At 50.7% G+C, this 21,470-nt stretch overlaps 1 protein-coding gene across 1 annotated transcript in view; it reads left to right on the top strand.

Annotated features, from left to right (window-relative positions):
- Window positions 1–21,470, top strand: part of ADCY5 (adenylate cyclase 5) — a 146,166-nt gene that overhangs the window by 22,492 nt on the left and 102,204 nt on the right. The gene's annotated exons all lie outside the window — the stretch shown is intronic.

Genomic DNA, 21,470 nt, shown 5'->3' with positions numbered 1-21,470 from the left:
TAAGTTCCTTAACCTCTCAGAGCCTCAGCCTTCTCATCAGAAAGTAGAAATAATAAAAGTAACTTCATAGTGGTGTTATCCATGCTAATGATAGTATGTGGCACATGGTAAGCCCATGAGGGTCAGTTCTTTTATAGTTATTATTATTTTGGGAGGGACAATAAAATACCTTCAACAGCTCCCACCTGTGGGTTCTGTTATATGTTGAGTTGTATTTTCCAAAAAGATGTTGAGGTTCTAACTCAGTACCTATGACCTTATTTGAAAATAAGGTCAAGTTAGATGAAGCCATTAGGGAGGACCCTAATCCAATGACTGGTTTCCTTATAAAAAAAAAAGGGGGGGGGGGATTTGGACCAAGAGATAGACATTCATTGGAGGAAGATGGCCTGAAGACACAGAAAATTTCATCTACAAGCCCAGGAATGCCCACGGTTACCTGAAGCTAGGAGGGAGGCCTGGAAGAGATTCTCCCTCATAGTCCAGAGGAACCCTGAGCTGACACCTTGATTTTGGACTTCTGGGCTCAGGACTATGAGACAATAATTTCTGTTGTTGAGCCCTCAGTTTGTGGTGCTTTGTTAGAGCAGAGCCCCAGGAAACGAATGCAGGGTCTGAGGAGGGTATGGCCCACTGACCCCCACTGCCACCCTGAGCTACCTGCTACCCTCAGGGGAGAAGAATGGGGTTGGCACTGAGAAGACAGGTTTGGCTGGCCTCTGGTACCTGGAATCTGTATCAGATGGCCCAGGCTCTTGGCCTGCAGGTGAACAGAGTTGGAAACATTTATAGGGCCTGAGACACAAATAGCTCACCCCTCACTTCCCACCCTGTCTTCCTGCCTCTCTCCTCTGCTTCTTAGAGCACTCCCCACCTCACCCCTGCTCCAGGCAGGAGAAAATGGAGAAGGGAGGTCATAAATCCCCAGAGAGGGCAAGCCAAGGTAAGATTTGGGCCTGAACATCTCTGCCCCTCTCCCCGCCTGTCTCCTGGGGACTTAAATCTGTTCTCTAGGCGGGAAATGGCTTGCCTGTCTGGGATGTATCTGTATGTCTGTGCGTGTGTGTGAGTGTGTGTATAAAGAATGTCCCTCATTAAGCTGCTGTGGGCCTCGTGACCATGACTCATAAACGTACAATCAAGCTGCACTGGACAGAGGAGACCTGTCCCCGGAGTGGGTGATGCCGGCTTCCGATGCAGCAGCCAGCGCCAAGGCCCTCCACGGCCCACCTTGGCAGCCCGCCCCTGTCTTCTCCCTTCAGAGAACGGGTTGTTCAGTGTCACTTGAGGGAACAGATAGGTCTTAAGTGCCTCTGTCTGCAGGATGTGGGGATCCAGCGATGAGGAAGGTGCTGGCCTCACCACTGGGAGCTTGTCATTTGTGCAGGATGGAGGGGTGGGTAGTGTCTAAGGCAAGCACACAAATCTAGGGAGAATAAAATAAAGGAGCATGGAGAAGTGCAGGTTGAGAGTCAGGAGTGGGGAGAGGGCCTGGGGAGGAGGAAAAGTTGGGGATGTCGGGGCGGGGTGAGCCCATGGGGCCTTCATGAAGGAGGCTCTGAAGCCCCGACATTGCTGCAGGGGGAAATGCAGAAGCAAAGTCCTGGAAGCGGGAGTGTGCAGGGTGTGTCTGGGCACACGGAGTCTTCCTGGTGATCCAAGTGCAGAGTCCTCCCTGGGGCAGGTGGGAGAGAAGGCAGAAAATAACCCATTACGGCCTCAGATGCTGGCGGTGGAGGTCTGTGTAATATCGCTGTAAGAGGAGATCTTTTGAGGCCAAGAGTGCATGGTTCAGGCTGTACTTTAGAGGGGAGTTGGACAGGGAGAGTTTGTGGTTTGGGGAGAATGCAGCCCTGGAAAGAGGCTGAAGCAGGTCTGGGAGGCGAGTGGGGAGCACAGTGGAAGTGGGAAGAAAGGGTGAAAAGAGACACATTTCTCTGGGCAATTGAAGATTTGGCAAGCGAGGAAGAGGAGGCATGGAAGATGAGCCAGGGTAAAGGAACAGTGCTGCCATTCAAAGGGAGGTGGGTGGGCTGTGGCTGTGGCATGTGGAGGGAGGGGGCCGGTGTGCTTGGGGTCAGAACTGGAGCCTCTGATGTGATGAGAGGAATCATCATGGGGCTAGGGAGATGCAGAGCCCTCTCTGGGGAACCTGGGATGGTGGTGACGTGGGATCCTTGGGTGAACATGTGCCATTTGCTGTCTCAGGATGAGCGGCCAGGGTGGGTCTCAGCTCCTGGGGCCCCGGGTGCTTTGTAGCTCAGACCTGCCAAGGGGTGTGGTGGCCAGGGCTCCCAAGGGAGCTGAGCCTGCTCTGATTCCTTCAGTGGCTGTGTCCTTGCCCACAAAAGAGTTGGTAGCCATGGCTGGGTCCAGGGTCTTCCTGTGCTGGAGAGCCACTCTGAGTCTTTATCCAGCACATTTCTGGCCTCTCAAGCTGTCTTACCTGGCAAGACTTCATTTAGATCATTTTCTGTGCTTCACTATGTAGGTTTCTGAAATGTCAGAGGTTGCAAGAACGTTAGCTGCCGTATCCAATTCTTATTTTTAGTGGCATGAATGGATGCCCAGGCAGGCAAGGTGACCACCCAAAGTCACGGGGCTAGTCAGGGCTGGTTTAGCCCTTTCTTAAGGGATTGGGATTTAGACCTGTCTTCTGAATGGAGATACTGTCCTCTTTCCTATGTGTGGGTTTCCGGCCTCTTCAAAGTCAGGAGCTACATGTCCATCCCTGCCACTCAGCCAGGTGGACATTAATAAAAATTTGCCACCTGAATAAAAAGAAGTACAGTGTCTAGCACATGCAAATATTTATTCAGTTGGGGAGTGGCAGGTGCAAGGGCTTAAGGAAGTGTCCTCTCTGGGGGGCTGGCTGTCAAGGGCCTGTGAGAGAGGAGGGCTCACCGGCTTTGGCCATGGGGCGATTGTTTCCATCACTGCCTTGTTGAGGAGCCCAGGAAGGGGGCGGAGGAGGAGAGGGTGGGGGCCTCTCACTGGTAACGATTCCTTTTCTTCCCTGGACAGGCTAACTCTGTGCGCTTTTCTTGCCTCCTGCAAGGAGGTCAAGGCATGTGTGGGGTGGGGAAGGGGGAGGAACCCTGTACCTTTGGGGATGCTAGGCAGTCAGAGGTGCTTGAGGCAGACATGTCTACTTACTGGGTCAGACAGAGCTGCAGTGCACTCTTGGCTCTCCTCTCTCTGAGGGGAAGGATTAGTCAGTTTGGGTTGCCGTAACAAAATACCACAGACTTGGTGGTTTAAACAACAGGCATCTATTTTGTCACAGTTCTAGCGGCTGGAAGTCCAAGATCAAGGTGCCAGCAGATGCAATTTCTGGTGAGAACTGCCTTCCTGGCTAGCAGACGGCTGCCTTCTTGCTGGGTTTTCACATGGCCTTTCCTCTGCGCATGAGCTTTTGAGGGAGAGAGAGAGAGAGAAGACTCTGGTGTCTCTTCCTCTACTTAGAATACCAGCCCTTACTGGATGAGGGCCCCACCCTATGACCTCCTCTAACTTTTTAATGTTTATTATTTATTTATTTATTTATTTGAGAGAGAGAGAGAGAGAGAGAGAGCACAAGTGGGAGGGGCAGAGAGAGAGAGAGAGAGAGAGAGCACAAGTGGGAGGGGCAGAGAGAGAGAGAGAGAGAGAGAGCACAAGTGGGAGGGGCAGAGAGAGAGAGAGAGAGAGAGAGAGAGAGATTGAGAGAGAGAATCCCATGCAGGCTCTGCACTGTTAGCTCAGAGCCCAGTGCAGGGCTTTATCCCACGAACCGTGAGATCATGATCTGTGCCAAAATCAACAGCCAGATGCTTAACCGACTGAGCCACCCAGGCACCCCCCCCTTGTGACCTCCTTTAATCTCAGTTACCTCCCAAGATCCCATCTCCAAATATAGTCACACTGGGGTTAGGGCTTTATCCCAGCAATTTTGGAGGATATGTTCAGTCCATAACATAGAGGGTTTGTGAATGACAGCTGTAGGTTTGTATCTTCCCCAGTATCAGGGTGCCCTCTCTGTGGGTGCGAAAGTCTTGTCTTGTAGGAAATTTGCTCAAAATCTTGAAGTCTCTACAAATTTCTGTGAACAAATTGTCACATTCCATCATTTACCTCAGATGAGGGTCAGAGTCCGAGTGTCCCTTGTACCTTAGAGCTTCTTCCTCTCCCGTCAGGTCAGGGCCAGGGAAGGCCTTTGGGAGGTCCCTCTGTGGGGCAGCCTGGTGTCTTCCCCAACTCAGTTGGACAAAATGTTCTAGTTCTGAAAGTTCCAGAGAAAGAGGGGCGCCTGGGTGGCTCAGTCAGTCGAGCATCCGACTCTTGACTTTAGCTTGGGTCATGATCTCACGGTTTTTGAGTCTGAGCCTCATGCTGGGATCTGTGCTGAGCACGGAGCCTGCTTGGGATTCTCTCTCTCCCTCTCTCTCTCCCCCTCCCCACTGGAGCAGGCATGTGCATGTGCACACTCTCTCTCACACACACACACTCTCTCTCTCTCTCTCTCAAAATAAATAAACTTTAAAAATAAATAAAAGTTCCAGAAAAGGAGATTCATGCCATTAGCTCCTTCTAGGGAAGAGTCTGGAAATGAGTCCTGAAGAATGAAATTTCAGAAAGAGAGCTGTTGGGGTGGGGGTGACCTGTCCATCAAGATAGCAGGTCCTGGAGGAGAATGCCACCCCCCGTGGGACGTCGTCATCTCTGCCAGCCCCTCCTGCACCATCTCTTCTTTTCTCCTGTCCCTCCATCTCCCTTTCCCGGTACCCTCCCTGCACGCCTCATCTAGTTTCTGCATTATACCTCCCTGCCCCTGGGTGGGTCCTTCATCTTAGATTTTTTTTAATATGCAACATTTCAAAGTAGAGGGAATAGTGAACTCCCATATACATACCCATCACTTATGCAGCAACTGTCATGGTTTTTACCACATTTATTTTATTTATCCTCCCCCCCCCTTTGCTGAAGTATATTAAAGCAAATTCCAGCCATCGTGTCAGTTTCTTTCTATATACTGAGTATGTGTTTTGGAAAAAAGAAGAGACCTGCACCTGAACCTGACCTCTGCTTCTGTGCCCTCCTGGGTCAGTCACTAATGCCCTCGATGCTGTTTCTTCACTGTGATTTCTTCCCAAGGGTATGGTGTTAAGGTAAAATAAAGGAGCACTTAAAAAGAAGATCGGTGTAGTAAGAAGGTGCACCAGGTTATACCCGGAGGCTTGGGTTTTGTAATTAAACTGCATTCTCCCTGGTTGGAGCTCCTCCCTAAAGCCACGAAGGCTCTGTGGGACATGCTGCCCCCTCTCCCTGGTCGCAGGAAAAGTAATCATTTTCTAAATGGTCCCCCAGACGCTGAAGAGTGGCTCATTAGTCCTCCCAGGGGCCGCTGTCACCCCCGGGAGGACAAATGGCCCAGCTTGGAAAGAATCTGGGTCATTTTATCTTGCACCATGAAGACCTCCCCAGGGTTCTGATGAGAAGTGCTCTGACCATGACCACGAGACTACAGGTGCACTGGCACCTGGCATGGAGGTGTGCTCGGCTGGGGTGGGGCCGGATGGGGGGGTGGTGGTGAGGAGGCTGGCTCGGGCTCTGTCCAAGTCTGGTTCCACGCTGTCTCCCCGTCCCCAGCTGAGCCACGGGAAGTGTAATGATTCTGTCTCATTCCTCTCTAACAAATGAATTTCTCGCTCTCTTGGCACACTAAGCCATGTTTACAGAAAATATCAGTCTAGAATAAACAGTTCCTGTCAGACCCCAGGGCCAGTGGGGACTGTGGAGGAACCCGTGGGTCTCCTCCCCGGTCACTAGAAGGGGCTTCAGTCCCTGCTGTGGCTCACCTCTGGGCTCTTCTCTCTGGGGGGTCCTAGAGGCTGATGTAGTAGTAGCTTTGGAGTTAGACAGCCTTGCACCCAAATCCTGTTTCCTGCCTTGACTGCCTGTGCGCCTGCAGGCAGGGTCACTTAGCTCCACAGAACCTCAGCTTCCTCATCTGTAAGTCCTCAGAAGGGTGGCTTTAAAGAGGAGTTGTCAGGCCAAGCACCTAGCTCAGAACCGGTACTCAGAAATGTTGCCTTTTCTCTCTCCTGACTTGGAGCTCCCGTGTCCCCCTGGCATCACTTCTGGACACAGGGAACATTGACAAAACAAATCATTGTTGGTACAGTTTCTGAGGAGCATTTCCCATATTATTTCATTGGGGTGTCAATGATGTATTTATTGTCATCCTCATTTTACAGATTAGAAAAATGAGGCTCAGAGAAGTTAAGAAGATTTTACGCAGTTGCACAGTAAGTGTGGAGGTGGGGCTGGGGTGAGGCACCAGCTAGTGGGTGAGATCTGTGTGGAGTGGAGAGGGCTGGGGATAGATGAGATATGGTACAAGCCTTTGAAGGTTCAGTGTCCCCACAAAGTCATTCTTCACTCACCCATCTAGGTAGGTCCCCCAGTAGTTTAAATTTTTTTTTAATGTTTATTTATTTTTGAGAGAGAGAGAGAGAGAGAGAGAGAGAGAGAGAGAGAGAGCCTGAGCAGGGGAGGAGCAGAGAGAGAGGGAGACACAGAATCTGAAACAGGCTCCAGGCTCTGAGCTGTCAGCAAGAGCCAATGCGGGGCTCGAACTCACAAACTGTGAGATCATGACCTAAGCCGAAGTCAGAGGCTTATCTGACTGAGCCGCCCAGGTGCCCCTGTCCCCCAGTAGTTCATATGCCTTTAGCTCATAACATACTACCTAGACCACCTTTTCAATCCCTCTCTCCTTTCCCCCCTGAGTTTCATTTTATTTGAATTGGAGCTGGCAGGCACCTTTGAGGTCACTCCCTTAGCTCTGAGAATGAGGCTAAGTGCACAGAGGTGAAGTGACCTGCCCAGGGGCACCCAGTCCACAGTGAGACTGGAACGTGACTCCCAGGCATTGCTCTGTCCACGGCACAACCTGCCCCGTACTTGGTCCCCTGCAATCTTTGCTGCTGTATACTCCTTCAAGGCAGACACCGGGGCTTTCGTGTCTTGGACTCAGTGCCATCAGGTTCGACAAATGCTTGTTGAACAAATCAAAGGGAAAGTGAACCACTGCCTCTCTTTGTCTTTTCTGAAGATAGAACATGAAATGCCTCAAGTTGCAGCCAGAGGGATTTAGGTTAGACTGACAGTAAGGTCAGGCAGATCAGCTTCCTGCGGTGGCCCTGCCGCCCCGAGTCTCTGGAGGCTGTGTAATCACTTGTCCTCTCTGGTGAAAGCCACACTGGTTTAGGATGTGGGTGGGGTGTAGTGGATACACTGCAGGTCTGGACCCACTTCAGGCCTCAGGTTTCTCAGGGGAGGCCCTCCCCAAGTGCATTTTTCTATGGTTCGACTCCAGAAATTCTGTCTGGGAGGGAACATCTCCCTCCCTCCTCAGGCTGAGATCAGAGGCCTCCCAGAAATGGACATCCTTCCTTGGGCCCCAGCCCACCCATGGGCCTGAGCTCAGAGCTCAGAGATCTCGTCAGGGACGGGAAGTGCTCCTGCCTGCCTGAGATTAGGGTTCGGGGAAGTGTTTTGTGTTTTAGGCAAACTCAGTGCTTACCTTCAGAAAGGTCACTACTTAAGAAAACACTACTTAAGCAAACAGCCTGGCAGGGTCTGTAGCTCCTCTCCTGCAAACCAGCAGCATTTCCAAGATGAAAATGGGAAAACAGAGCAGGAGAGAAAGGCTCTTCGTCTCCTGGATGAGCCTGTGTTGTGTAGCCTGTGACTGCTTCTACTGCTGACGATGTCTCCAGGGCCTCTGTTACTTCTTACAAATCTCAATTTAGCCAGGAAACAAAGTCCAAGCCTGGGCTGTGAGGCCTGCCCTGTGGGGCCATGCTGGGTGTCTATAACCCTGTGAGAGAAGGCCCCGGCCATCGTGACAGGCGTGTTCACGGACAGGGCTATTTAGGGCACTCATCAAACGAGCAATAACCAGGACTGCCCTTTTTGTTTTGTTTTGTTTTGTTTTGTTTTGTTTTGTTTTTAGCCTGAGGAAGGGTCCAGATGTTGCTACTTCTCCAGATGTTTTTTTGTGGTAAAGCCGAAGAGCAGAGATAGGAAATGAGGGGTGTGGAGGAGGTGGTTTTCAGAGCCTTCCACATAACAGATAACCAACTGATAATCTGTCCTCCATGGGGGCCCAGATTCCTTCTGTGCTGGACCTCCCCACTGAGCCCACCAACCTTCAAGCACTCTCGGGATTTTGTTTTTACCTTCTCTTAGACTCTCCGCCACCAGCATTGGAATTGCTGTCCTAATACCCTTAACGTGTCACCCGAAGAATGAGGCCGGGCCCCTTTGGGAATCGCAGTTTGAAGAGTTCCTGGACTTTTGGAGGACTTTGTGGTTGCATTATCTGACATTTACTCAGAGCTAGAGGGAGACACATGGGGACAGTCCTATTGGATTCTTTCTCTGTCACTCTGTTCTTATCTCTCCCATCTCCCCTATTTCCTAGTGGGGAGAATGCTTTCTCTAAGGGCAGTCTGGTGGCAGGAATCTGAACTAAGACAGGGCACCCGGGCTGGGCCCCAGTAAGGCCCATGACGGAAGATGTTTCTCTCCTGCCATGACATTCCCCTTTTGGTCAAGAAGTTTCCCTGAAGGCTAGCCTCCTTCTTTCCTTCTGTCTCTTCTGGTCCTCCCCAATGTGAGTGAAGATTTTGTGGGAATGGGAGCCTTATTGGCACCTTCTAGTTGGGGAGGAAGATGTTCTGAACTCCTGGACACAGGGGCAGGGACCTGGGGTTCTGAAGCTCTGCCTGCAGGAAGAGGGCATGGTCCAGAAGGTGGGACATTCTCTTTGGGTGGGTTTGGTAAGTGGGCCCACAGGGTGTGGGGACAGGAACTGGACTTTGTTTGGAGAAGGGTGATAAAGGCTGCAGTCTGTCCACCTGGGACTCTGTTGTACAGTCAACACAGGCAGAAAGCCCTGCATTGACCCACTCACCTGTATTGACATGTCAGCCCAGCTGCCCCATTAGGTTACACCATTCTTAGGTGTGTGTGCCAGAGCCTGGAGGCCTGGAGGCCTGGAGGCCTGGGTCCTCGGGCTGCCCTGGCCTCCAGAGAGTGACTTCAGGAGCAGATTTAAAACCCCCGCCCTGCTTCACTTTTAAGACCTGGGCTGAGCTTGTAGTGCTGGGCTCTTATTCTGTGGGAGCAAGGGCTTGGAGCATGTCTAGAGGATGGGTCTCAGTCCAGGGATGGGAGGCAGGCTAAGGAGAGCAGGCAGGAGCTGAGATCCTGGGCCAAGCTCAGGCCTTTGTCCTCTGTCCCCTCGGAGTTGCGTCAGCATCTGTTGTCTCTGGAGATTTCTCTCTCAGACTGGGAACTCTGAGGACACAGCCTCTCAGAATGTGACACCCCCCCGCCCCAAGTGCCCAGGCCAGGCCCCAAGCACAACTGACTGCTAGAACAGTAATGGGAGAGGGTCAGCCGGCATCCACTTGCTCTCTGCTGATTTCAAGCTCTGCTTCCTCTTCTGAACCTGGAAGAATTCCATTCAGTTTTCCAAGCATCTGTTTTGCTCTTGGACTTGCTCAGCCCTCTGTGAGGGGACCCATGATGGACGACAGGCCTTCTGCAATGCAAGCGCTTGTCACCTGGAGGCCTGGGCAGATCGCTGGGAGTCTGGAGAGGGGGCCACAGGGCAGGCAAGGAGAGCTTCTGACAGATAGACTGGGAGGGTCGTGGAGGTCAGGCTTGGTAGTTGGAAGACATATTTGACGAATCAAGGACGTCTTCCTGTTGCTGCTGATTTGGAGATGAGTGGGAGCCAGAATGGCTAGTGCTAAGGAATTTGGGCTTTACCCGGTGGGCGATGATTGGCCGTTGCAGGAGTTTGAATAAAGGATGGGTGTGATAGTGATGCTGAATATCAGAGCTTCCATTATTGAGCCCTTCCTGTGTGTACTTTATGTGTTATGTCCTCTGATTTCATCCTCAACTGCAGCCCTCTAAGGAGGGTATCGTTATCCTGCTTTCCCAGAAAACCCGAATCTCAAAGGTCACCCAAGCTAGCAAGAGGTGGAAGTGTGATTCCAAAGCCAGACTGACTGGGTGCAGGGAGTGGCCAGGCGATTGGCCCCTGCCATCCCCTGACACCTGGGAGGTGGGGGTGCTCCCTCTAGGAGGAGGAGGAAGGGAGGTGAACTGCCTCAGGGGCGAAGCTTCCCTGGGGGGAGTCTTTGTGAGCTGTTTCCTGGAGAGTTCTAGAAAGGAAACTCCTCAGCGCTCTGCCACGCTTAAGAGTGATGAGCTGTGTTCTAGCCCTCATCCCTCCCTCCTTCATCCATTCAACGCTGGAGGGTGCACTGGGGGTGGATGGGGGCCTCCTGCTGGGCTGATGGGATCCCAGCTGTGTGGGGAGAGTACGGTGCAGCCCCATGGACTCCTGCTGTCTGGGGACCTCAGGGCGGGGGCCACTGGCTGGGAAGCACAGGTTCCAGGGCAGGGGAAATGGGTGTGGAAAAAGCTGGGGCGGCAGCAGCAGCAGCAGGCAGATTTATTTAGGCTCTGTTCGCTTTAGGTGTTTGCCTTTCCTGGGCCGGTGGGCTGGTGAAGACAGGGAAAGTTCATCTCTATCCACATGCTAGATTAGCCCCTCTGAGCACAGGACACTTTGTTAGCTCTGCCGGCTGGGGCCTAGAGGGTGTGCAGGGTGGGTCCCCAAAGGCCTCTTTCAGGGGCAGTTTTCATACTCTTCCTTTGGGGCCTCTGTGAAGGAAGCAGGTGCTCTGGCTTGCTGGCCCCACCCCTGGGGTTTCTGAATCAGAAGGTTGGGATGGGGCCCAAGAATTTGCACTTCTAGCCAGTTCCCAGGTGCCACTGCTGCCACTGGTGTGGGGATCCCTCCCTGAGAGCCGTCTTGCTAGATAATCGAGTGAGAATTTGTAGTGCCTCTTCCTTCGTCCAGCCTTGCTGCTTGGACAGGTCTGTGGTCTGGAGCTTGTCCTCTCCACCTGAGAAAGCCACATCCTGCCTTAACGCCCTGGCTCTAAGGACACCTTCCCCTGTGGCCACACTGAGAACTGTGTGTGCTGGGCCATCTGTCCTCTTTTTTCTCATTCTTCCTGGGTTTATAGTGCTGTTCACACTCCCTGAGGACTGGGAGTCACTCTCACTAACAGGTTCGGGGGTGGGGGGTGCCCCATGGCACCTCGCACAGCCCCTGGCACGTGGAGGAACTAGGGCCCAAGTGGGTCTGATTCAGCTGGGCCATTGTCACAGTTAAGCCATTCTCAAAACCAGGAAATTGAGATCCAGCTGGCGAGAGATTTCACCGAAGTCTCCCAGGCCGGTTAGGGGCAGAGCCGGAACTAGAACCTGGCTTCTTGGTCTCTTATTATATACTGTCTGTATAGACCATTTTATAGAAAGAAATTCTGTAAGCTTAGAACACCAGCTAGTTTTCCAGGTCTTTCCTATACCTGCAGGGCTACATTTGTGTGTGTGTAAACGTAGCCTGTATAGCTAGGACTTTGTGTCTGTTGGAGTTTTTAAACTTAACAATTTGTATACTAGTTTTCCTGCTGAGTGTACAAATGAGTGTCTCTTGTGGGCCGTCCCTGCATTATCTCCTCTAATTCTCATAGTGGCACTGAAGGCGCATACTATGATTGTACTCCTGCCGTAGAACATCCCATGGAGGTGATGTTCCATGGTTTGCTTAATGTTTCCCAAGCACAGAGGACTGAATTGGTGTTTAGAATTGTCACTGTGGGTCCAGCGCTTTTAACGCTATCCCAGGCCACCTCTTACATTTCTATGCGCCCACCGTACCTCATTGATGGATTATCCAATCTGATTTTTTTAATTGAGGTGAAATTTGCATAACACAAAGCTAACCATTTCCACATGCATTAATTCAGTAGCATTTAGTACATTTACAGTGCTGTGCGACCACCACCTCTGTCTCGTCCCAAACATTTCTGGTCACCAAACCTCAAAACCGGTAGTAGTCATTCCTAATTCTCCCCTCCCCCCAGGCCCTGGGCAACCACTAGTCTGCTTTCTGTCTCTATGGACTTCTCTATTCTGGATATTTCATACAAATGGAATCATGTAATGTGTGTCTTTTTGTGTCTGGCTTCTTTTTATTCAGCATAATGTCTTTGAGACTCATCCATGTTGTAGCATTTATTAGTATGTCATTCCTTTTTATGGCTGAATAATATTCAGTCACATGGCTGTAGCACATTTTGTCTGTCCAGCCTCATGTTGTTGGTGACCAGAGAAACCTAAGGGCCAATGTTGGGTGCTAATGTTTGAGAAGAGAGGGGTCTAGGAGAGGAGTTTATAGTGGGTTTTTTTTTTTTTTTAGTTTATTCATTTTTGAGAGAGAGAGAGTAGGGGAGGGGCAGAGAGAGAGGGAGACACAGAATCTGAAGCAGGCTCCAGGCTCTGAGCTGTCAGCACAAAGCCAGATGCGGGCCTCAAACTCACGAACTGCAAGATCATGACATGAGCTGAAGTAGGACACTTAACCACCTGAGCCACCCAGGCACCCCTTGGAGAGGAGTTTATACATGGGGGACTGCTTGGGACAGTGGGAGAGTGGGAGGGTGTCTAGAGTTGGTGGTCAGGGTTGAGCCTGGGTATGTGGCCTGGAGGGATCTAGTGGGCAGAGCTGGTTGAGGAAGCCTGGCAGGGAGGGGGTGTCACATTCCTGGAACAGAGGAGCAGGCAGTTCAGGGAAATGTGGTGGCTGAACTCCAAAGATGTCCCCAAGACTGGATGTGAATGGTTTCAAATTGAGGAATTTTGATCCAATACCAAGGGGTGACCTGGTGCCCAGATGGAAAAGGTCCTGTATTTCCTGAGAAACAGGAGTAATAGCTATGGCCTGGCTTGCAGGGCGGGTGTGTGAGTGACAGGCTGGCTGAGGGTGACCGTGTGTCCCCGAGAGGAGCTGGCATGGGGCAGGGGTGGAGAGGGCCTGGACACTGTCAAGAGCCTTATAAGGAGCCCAGCTGGGTGGAGTGGTGGGAATGTTGGCTTGCTCAACCCCATGTCCCCCGAGTGTCCTTGTCCCTCCCATCTTTACAGCAGTCAGTGCTCATTAAACCATTGTGCCATTTGAGTGATCACAGGAGAAATGGAAAGGGAACAACCCTGAGTCTCAAGAGCACGATTTCAGGAGGAAAAATCCCTTTCCTCCCCTCTTTGCTGCCTCCAACTCAAATGAAAACACCACTTTGCTGGTCAGTGGTACCTGACAGTTATTATCTCTGTAACTGACTGGAGAACTCTTGTTTTGAGTGTTTTAAAATGTAGGTATTATTATTCCCCAGGTGTGGCGAGGCCAATTGCCATTGAGAAGATCAGTTGTTCCTCACAGTTTCCCTAGGAGGGGGCGCCATGTGCGGAAGCACTGTGGTGGGTCAAGAGACAGAGTGAGGGGGATTCGTGGACGAGAGCTTTTATTGGGATTTCTGTGGGAAGGAATGGGCGAGGCAGAGTAAGCAGGCTTGGGATGGGCTCGTTTGAATAATTTCAGCGGGCTTTGGGTGTAGGGACTGTCCCTGGCCTGGTGCCTGTCCCTGGGGTGATTAGGGCAGGGGAGTAACGGTGTGGAATGTGGGTGCATAAAAGCTTGATAAAGGAGGTGATTGGCAGTTTGGGCCCTGGATTGGTTGGTTTGCATATAAAAGGTTTGCAGGCAGGTGAGAGGCAAGTCATTTGCTCTCTTTAGGAATTGACTGGACTGCAAGATGTCAAAGCATCCGAAAAACAGAAAAATAAAAAGACATGATAGATATGGTGGGGAACGTCAAGGACCTGGTTTTCAGCTGGGTCCTCCTGGTGCTTTGTGCTCAGCTTTCTCTGATCCTGAAGGGAAGAACAGTTGGAGTTCAGCTTCTCTGCCTGCATGGACTCTGTGTCTGGATAAGGAGGACTTGGAAGGTGGACAGACTACAGTCTGAGTTGACTTATGTCTGCCTGTCCCTCTCTGTCAGCTCTGGCACTCAGAGCTTCCCCAAGGGCCTGAGGGAGGAGCGTGCAGGGGTGGGGCTGCTGTGGTCACCAGGTCTTTTGGCTGCAGAATCAGGGCCACAGCAGCCAAGAAGACAGGCCTGGGGAGCCTGCACTGGTTGGCTTACAGGCCTTCACTGAGCTGCTCTGCTTTCAGGGGCTGCTTCTGCCAAACAGCAGCCGCAGTGATGGGAAACCCTTCCTGGCGGTTCTAGCATGCTCGCTTCCCACTGCTCTCCCTCTGGCATCTCTGTGTTGTCCCAGAAGCACCCTAGAGGCAGGGAGGGTCTGTCAACTTCTGTCTGTGCTGTGTAGGCAAACTGAGGCTCTGAGGCCAGAGTTAGGGGCTCAAACCCCAAAGTTAATTAATACATTTACCGGCGCATTCTGACCGGGCTTCTCTTGGGAGCTGATTGAAGATAGGACATGAAAAGATGGAATAAGACAGAAATATGTGTGTCAGCCATCTTCCCTTGCGGCCAAGGGGAATCATGCTCAGACTTGTCTGTGCTCAGCTTGACTCCTTCAAGGGTGCCGGGGTAGTGAGCCCTGGTTTTGTGACTTTCTCACCATGTTCCATCTGATTTGAAAATCCCCTGTTGCTGAACTCAGAGTGGCTCTGGGGGCACATACACATAGCCCACAGAGCTGCCAGGAGCCCTGGTCTGATGGGAGGGGGGCAGGGGATGAAGGTTCCCATTTCTTTTCCTGAGCTGCCTTCCCACCCAGGAGGCCTGTGTGAGTGTTTGTTCTGGGCATAGTGCACATTCTTCTCTCCAGAACGCAGCTGGAGAGAAGGGACAAGGCAGGAACCAGGCCCCGAACACAGGCAGGGACATGGGCCAACCACCCGCCTTCTGGCCCCATCTCACTGGCTACGCCAGGGCAGGAAGTCCTGGGTGGGGCTGGTGAGGCAAGGCCAGAGGTACCAGGAGGCCCTCTGCTTGATGCTCTGAACTGGCCAGCAGCTCAAGGATAATCACGTCCATACCCTGTGTCTGAGACAGTGTTTGTCCAAGATTGGAAGCAATGGGAAGGGGAACTGTCTTTGTTTGGGTCTTGTGTTCTCAGCACCAGGGTGCGTGGGTGATGCTTGTTAACCAGCATTCATGCTGCATTTGAAAGTCCCTGTCCAAAGCCTGCAGGCAGCATCCCTGAGCTTGGCCCGGGCAAGGTTGTGAGTCAGACACCATGCTGATTGTGCCCCTTTGCTGGTACTTTGCAATCAGCTGTTCTGTCTTCTTCAGTGTTTCTTGGGTGGGCATATCTCTGTTTTTCCTCACCAGATTCCAGATTCTTCGAGGGAAGAATCGCTTCCTCATAAACTAACCAAACTTGAAATGTTTGCTTACTTGGGAGTATGAACACCTTCATACAGCTGACTGTCATCAAAGCATCATGTAAGGGAGGTGGTAAGAGAGAGAGGATTCCCTTCTGGCTGGAGGGGTCAGAGAAGACCTCATGGAAGAGGGACTGTGGACGGGTATGGATTCAAAAGAGAGATGGGATTGAAAGCAGAAGAGATAGACAGTGACAGAGAGGAAGGAGGGACCCAGCGTTCTGAGGGGCATTGTGTGAGGAGAGGCCCCTGGAGGGCTGGGAAAGGCTGGCTCAGGGGTTTGTTCTTAATCTCATGGTCAGCAGAAGCCCTTTGGGAGCTTTTGATTGATGTGGTTCGTTCATACGTCTGGCAGTGGTGTGGCAGTGATGGGAGGGAGAAGCTGGCATCCTCAGGAAGATGGAGGTGAGTCCCGATGGCTCACTGTGCTAAGCCACTCAAGAACACGCTGGAACTTTTCTCAGAGTGGTTATGTTAGGTGATGTTATTACCATCCCCATCTCACAGATAAGGAAACTGGACTCAGGTCCCGCATGCCATAGGTGGTGGAGTCATGATTCAAACCCAGGTCTTTCTGGCTCTAAATCTGTGCTGTTTGTGCTACTCAAGACTCTGCAAGATGTGAAGGTACTGGTAAAGAGACCCTTTGATTTCACTGTCTATCACATCAGTATGGAGAAATGCTTTAATGGTTTTGTTTTTCTTTTCATTGCCAGTCTTTGATTATATAATAAATATAACATAAGTTCATGTTCTTTGCCCAAAAGAAAGTACTGTAGGCATGACTAGTGTCCTCTTTGAACACTCTCCCTAACTATGGTCCTCTGAGGTCAGGACTCAGGCTGATCCTGGCTTTTTTCCCCACCCTGCAAGAACAGTCACCTCGATCTTTCCACCATTTGCTCAGTGACACCTTACATAGGTGTCCCTGGGCCAGTTAATAGTCATTTAGGTGGTCTCCCCTGCCATTCCCACCTTCCCCACTTAGATCCCAGCCACTAACTGGGCTCCAGTGAACACAGGTTGAAAATCATAGGCTCTAGGATATATGTATATACGGTGGTCACACGTATGCTTATTTTTATCCTAAGTGCAAAAGCTGCAATTTTTTTTTTTTTTTTTAATTAGAGGGATGGGGCAGTGGCATGGTCATTCCCCACCTCTATGTGAATTATATTCGTCCCTGGTCTCCTAGGATTTTGCTTTTCCTGCGGAGGAGTCCTCATGTGCTTGGCATTTCCCTGACCAACCCAGCCATGGGCCTGGCCTCAGCATCAGTGTCCCTTTTACCATCTCTCTGACCCCTCCAGACCTGCTTGAGCCATAAGTGATGTTGGGGAACTTCAAATCAGGATCCTCGTTATATACATTTTCTCCAAAATTATTTATGCACATTTGGAAATTTCAAAAAGTAGAAAAAAAGCATATGCATGCAGAGTCCCATCACTCTAAATTTTTTTTGATGTCTTTATTTATTTTTGAGACAGAGACAGAGCAAGAACGGGGGAGGGGTAGAGAGAGAGGGAGACATAGAATCTGAAGCAGGCTCCAGGCTCTGAGCTGTCAGCACAGAGCCCAACACGGGGCTCGAACTCACGGACTGTGAGATCATGACCTGAGCTGAAGTTGGACGCTTAACCGACTGAGCCACCCAGGCGCGCGTAGAGTCCCATCACTCTAAACAGCCACTATTGGCATTGTGGCATTATCTTTCGAGTTTTGTGAATATGTATGTGAGCACATCCAAAGGCGTGCAAAACTTTTATATAGTACTAGCCTTTTTGTATCCTGCAGTTTTCACATAGCCGAGAGCATGCTCTTGCTTGATGCTTTTGTTCTTTTATGTAACTGTATAACTTCACTAAGTGGATTTACCATACGTAGTTTAGCCATTCTCCTATTATTAGACATTAGCTCATTTCCAGTATTTTAGTGTTATAAGTAGTGCTGAGATGAAGGTCCTTGCACATAAAGCTTTTTCCTTATTTAGGTTGATTTTCTTGGGATTCTCAGAAGTGGAATTACTGGGTCAGAGTTTGAACATTTATAAGGCTCTTGACACATATTGCCAAATTGCTGTACAAAAGGATTGAGCTGGTTCGCATTCCCGCTAGCTGGGTAAGCGGTGCCTATCCGGCTGCATCTCGAAGCATCCAGCTGCTTATGTTACAGACGAGGAAACCGAAGCACACGGATGTGAAAGGGGTGAGCCAAGGATGCACGGCTCCTGGGCAGCAGAGGTGATTCTGGAACCCAGGCCCAGGCTATAAACTATCTCACCACCTACTTCTGCTTTAATAATGTTGTCATGTTTTGAGCTGTGTCCCAGCCTCTCTGTAGGGGCAAAGATATCATAGACAGAACTCGGTTGCTTCTGAACCACGTCCACTGCCCTGCCTGCATGTGTGCATGTGCACAACGGGGAGTGTTTGTGTGTTAAGAGTTTGGGTCTCGTCCTGGCATGGCCTTTGCACGCTTCACTTCACCCTCCTCTGCCCCACCCCCTCTGCCGACTTGTGTTCTCTTACCTGTTAATATTAGTGACTGGCCTGCTTGCTTCGCAGGGTCGGTATGTGAACTAGCTCGTGCCGAAAGCACCATGATACAGTAAGGCACGATATAAAGGAAATGTGCTGTTTTGATTGTGGTTATTCCTTAAAGCGCTCCCAGGATGGGAGATGCAGCATTAGGGCATTGAGGTCTGAGTTAAGTCACTAATTTGTAATGACATTTTGTTCCACAGAACATTGAAGGCATCTACCAGAGAGGCATTCATCAAGATAAAATAAGACTAAGAAAAGTGATGCTGTACAACAATGTGCATGAAGTTAGTAATCCTGCACTGTAGACTTAAACATTTGTTACGAGGGTAAATTTCATGTTATGTGGTTTTTACTACAATAAGCAATAGGGAGGGGAATAAAAGGGGACATATGAAGACAATGCAGAAGGGACACTCATTACATCCTTCAGAGGTCAAAGAGGGACTATTTTAACTCAAAGGTACAAGCCGATGGATATACCCAAAGCTCTCTAGACTGGCCCGTCCAATAGAAACATAATGTGAGCCACGTGTATACTTTAAAAATTTTCTAGTGTAACCACATTTAAAACAATGAGAACAAACAGGTAAGTTTATTTTTAGCACTGTATTTTATCTCACCCCAAATATGCAAAGGATTATCATTTTAACGTGCAGCCAGTATAAAAAACAAATCATCAGTGAGATATTTTATATCTTGACTGAGTCTTTGAAATCTGGTGTCTCTATGATGCTTACAGTAGATCTCATTTGAGACTAGTCACATTTCAAATGTCCAGTAGCTACATGCAACCAGTGCCACTATTTTGAACTGCTCAGCTACAGAACATTTCCAGTGTTGCAGAAAGGTCCAGCAGATAGCCCTGCCCTGGACTTCAAATCCTTCAACTTGCCTTAGAAGCCACAGCTGTGGTATGGAGAAGCCAATGAGGGACTAGGGCCCTGCGTGAGGCGTGAGGCTTAGAGATAGCGCCCCCAGCCCTGTGCCTGGAGAATTCTTATGCAGGGGGGGGGGGGGGAACACTGTGCTGTTGGTCCCTAGGGAGTGCCTAGTCTGATGGAGGAAGCTGCATTGTGGGTCCTCTGGGAGGTCCCAGTCACGCAGCCCAATGAGAGAGAAAGTTATCCCCTTGAGGAGTTGGCCTTGAAGTTATAAACTTGGAGCCCACAGTCTGATGGTCATTCACAGTAACATCATGGTGGTTGCAAGTAGTTACAGTGACAGACTACAGCGTGGCCTGTTGTGGAGGTGAATGTGAACCAGGAGGCAAAGACCTTCAGGAGGGATAATGGCACGAGCAGAGAAAAGAGCAGAACAGGAAATGTTGGTACAGAGCAGACTGGCATGACTGCAGTGGTGAGGACCTAGGGTTGAATTTGGAGTGTGTGGGGGCGTAAATACCATAAAGGTTTAGATGAGATCTGATAAGCCAGAGCAAGCTATTTTAGGCACTGAAAAGTGATTGGATAAAAATAGTATTTGAAGAAGATTATCCCGGTGGTGGTGGCCGTGAGCTTGATGGTGTAGACGAGGGGAGCCTGGCCTGGGATGTGGAGCTGAGGTGATAAGGGACTGACTCATCCTTGCAGAATCTCAAGAAGTGAGCACCTTCCAGTGTCCCTGTATCATCTCAGCCCTGGGACCAAGGCAGACCCCCCCGCCCCCGCCCGAGACCCGTGCAAAGGCCTGGACAACAGGCCCGAATCAGGGTGTACTCCAGCCTCTCGGTCACTCTGTAGCTGGGTGGTGTGTCTCAGCCCAAGGCTTGGTGGAGCCCTTGGCTTTGGAGAAAGCCCTGGGCTTTGTTAGAGGTCACCTGGGGGCCTTGCTGGCGAGGTGCTGGGAGAGCTGGTTGCCACGGCAGTGGGTACTCTGAGGAGGAGGGCAGCCTATGGCTGCTTAGGTACTGCAGGGCCGAGGGGATGGGGCACCCCAGACAAGGGGGTGCTTGAACCCCAAGCCCCTGTGAGCAGCTTTGTCAGTGCCCAGCAGCTGGCTGGACTTGGCCACAGGAGAGTTAACCCTCAAATTTCCCTTCTTACTCTCTTCCTGTCCTCTCTTCACTCTTCCCAGAAGCCTCTCGAGCCAGGTGCACTGCTGGTCCTGCGTCTCCCCCACACAGTCCCCTTCACTGTTTTATCTCTAAAATAAAACAAAGCTTGAGCCAGCACCGGTTTAAGCCCTTTTCTTCCTCCCTTTCCCCTCTGGCTGGAAAAAGCCCACTTCGCTTAAGATCAGACGGGAAAAGTGATTGGGAGTGGGGAAGAAGATCCTTCAACCAGAACAGGAGGGATTTAAGCTAGACATGAGGAAGAACTTCCAGATCTGAAGATTAAGTGTTGGAATGGATGAGTCAGCCATTCCTTTCCACGGCAGTCTTTGAGGACAGGGGAGACTCCTGCAAGAAAAGAAGGACCTAGGGATTCTGGATGTTTCTGTGCTTCACCCTCCTCTGTGCCACAACGTAGAGTAAGGAAAAAGTCAGTGAGGCAAGGCACAGAGGAAATTGTTGGCAGGGCCCCTTTCCCTTCCACCTAGTTCCACCCATTCTCAGGAACACCAGGACAGAGACAAATTTAGTCCTTCTATTTTTTAGAGTTTATGGAGAAAAACATTAGCATAAAATCCTTGTTGGGCAAGGGGGAATTCCTTCCCAGCTGGACCTCCTTGTTTCCTTCCTAATTCTGGGAGATCACATTGTACGTGAGTTTCCCCAAAGTGGTGGGAAGGGTGAAGCATGCATGGGAGTGTGCCCACAGCACAAGCGTGCACGCTTGTGTGTGCTCTAGAAAGCAGTCCCCGGTCTGCTGTGGCCTGGACACAGGTTTTCAAATCCAGCAAGTTTATCAAATGCCCACTAAGGGACCACACAGGCCCGTTCTCGTCTGCACACAGCTTACCGTTGAGCGGAGTGGGGGAGGCAGGTGTGCGGACAGCTGTTCTCAATACAGGATGGAGAGGTGCTCACAGGAAGCCCCAGGCGGGGCCTGCCAGGTGAAGAAGATTTCAACAGGCAGAATGGGGTTTTGAAACAGAGAGAGGTAGCGGGCACTGTGCTAGGAGGCATACTGAGGGAGCGCCAGGAGCAAACGAGGCCAGGCAGCATGAAGATAGGTGTGTGTGTTTAGGAGAAAGGAGCCAGGAGTTGGAGCATGGGTATGTACTGGGGCCACAGTGGAGACCCGTTGGGGGACATTGCATGTCTTGGGTGGCCTATTTGTCACGTGTTTGGCCCAGGAGACTCTGGGACTGAGGTTTCTGTCTGGACGCCGGGTACGGGCCTGATTGGCCTTCTGAGTGGCGAGAAGTCTATGTCCTTGAGAGCGGGGAGCCCTTCTGCTCATCACACATAGCCCAGGGAAAGTTGGTAAAGTGCAAAGGACAATTTTCGCTTACAAAACAAAAAAATGAAGTTTGCACAGTAACCCCTCTGCCCCCCAGAACCCTTAGGGAGCACGCCATTCTGTGTGGCCTTTTCCCAGATAATTAAAAATTTATGCCAACATTTATCATTATAACTTTTTAATGCTATCTTCCTAAAATATGTACTTTGTCCACCTCCTTAAGAAGTCCCTGATATAACCTTTTCTGGGTGATTT

Source organism: Panthera leo, chromosome C2 (genome assembly GCF_018350215.1).
Source record: "Panthera leo isolate Ple1 chromosome C2, P.leo_Ple1_pat1.1, whole genome shotgun sequence".
In the NCBI taxonomy this organism is placed as follows: domain Eukaryota; kingdom Metazoa; phylum Chordata; class Mammalia; order Carnivora; family Felidae; genus Panthera; species Panthera leo.
The sequence above is the reverse complement of the archived record's forward strand: the minus strand, read 5'-3'. Positions and strand labels throughout refer to the sequence as shown.